This window comes from Meleagris gallopavo, chromosome 20 (assembly GCF_000146605.3).
Source record: "Meleagris gallopavo isolate NT-WF06-2002-E0010 breed Aviagen turkey brand Nicholas breeding stock chromosome 20, Turkey_5.1, whole genome shotgun sequence".
Lineage (NCBI taxonomy): Eukaryota > Metazoa > Chordata > Aves > Galliformes > Phasianidae > Meleagris > Meleagris gallopavo.
This window is the reverse complement of record NC_015030.2, coordinates 7,721,993-7,723,672: the sequence shown is the minus strand read 5'-3', so window position 1 is coordinate 7,723,672 and position 1,680 is coordinate 7,721,993.

Here is a 1,680-nt window from a genome sequence, read left to right as displayed (position 1 = left end):
GTTTTTTTTTTGTTTTGTTTTTTTTTGGTGTGTCAATTATTTACTTTCAAATGCTGCATGCAAAGTTCAGTGACAAAGTGTCTCCTTCCCAATCGAACAACAAAGCCAGGACCATTGGGGGAGGCCTTTTCTTTCTGCTTTCTGTTAGCTAAACCTTTTTTTCTAGTGGTTTTTTTTTGTTGTTGTTTCAGATAAATTGTTATTAATTTCCACCTCTCTCTACACAAGCAGCTAACTCTGAAGCCATCTAAGAAAGCCAAGTGCTTACATAACTGTGAATAAATCATGACATGTGTACACTGCTGCTTCTGTCAAGTGAATGGCCATAAAACACAGCTTGCAGGGAAGCCCTGTGACTGCAGCATGAAATACAAAGCACTGCACAATGGCAGAAGACACACCTGCACCTTCATCTAATTTATTTGCAAAGATACGAGTGATGAAATGTCATATTTGGGGCAGTTGGACACGAATTGAGGTCTACCATGAAATGCATTTCATAACAAGAAAGAGCAGAACCCCTCAGGTTTTCATCGGCTCTGAATGTAGATCTCAAGGCGATGCACATCATTTGAAGCTCAGACAGGACACAGTGCCATCTCCTGGAGCTAACGATGTAATTTTTTGCTCTGTTCCATTAATGGCACATATTTCACACACCCTGACTTCCCGGTGGAACAGAAACGCCCACACAAAGAAATAGAATATCCAGGAGCTCTGCTAACAGCCTGGGCTTTCAAACGAGGTTTGAACAATGTGGTTTATGTTTTCTGCTTCAAATTTGACAACAGCCATTTGTAAACATCCAGCTCGTAGTCACGATCCATAATGTTGGTAGCACATACTAATGAAACTGTCATGCAAAATAGCCCAAACGAGGCAGTACCTGTAGTATCACTTATAGAGGAGAGAGATCCAAATTCAGATCCACTTACTGCAATTTTAAGTGATTTATTAGTTAGATGAACCGGGGGAAAAGAATCATCTGGTTTCCTGCTGAAAAAAAAACGCTGTAAAAACTTAACTTTGCACGGGGCCTTGAAGCTACTTCATCGCTAAGTCAAATGGAAACCAAACGCACTTCCCATGCCTGCTGCATTGCCCCACACGTTCTGCCACAGCCACAGCTCCTCCCTGTGTGTCTGCACGCATGTGGAGGAAGAAGCGGCGACTCCGACAACAACCTTTGGAACTCGGGACTTTTTCTCAGAAGGACGTTCATCAGATGCATTTTAGGGGACATCCTCTGTGGGTGCTACAGTGGGAGCTGTGCTGTGAGGGCTGCCCGCAGCCTCATCCGCACCACACAGCAGTGCTGCGCCCGGGGCTGCGCTACTCCACGTTCACGCTGCGTTTGCCTTAGAATGTGGAGAAATGGCGTAAAACCGCGGTGGTACCGACTTAACCCCCCTCACCCCTACACATCCCTCACACTACGGACGTGTGAGATGTGAGCAACACCACGGCGTGGGAACATCTCAGCCAGCAGCCAGAGGGGCGCGCGGGGCGCTGAGGTACTTGGCAAGCAGCGAACCGCCACACTGAACGGCGGGAAACCCCGCCTGCTGACCGCCTGCTCGCCCTGCACAGACTGCCTCACAGAGGCCACCCACCCCCCCCCACGTCCCCGCCCCGCCGCCGCTCAGAGGTGCCCTCGGCAGCGCCTGCTTGGTGCAGTGC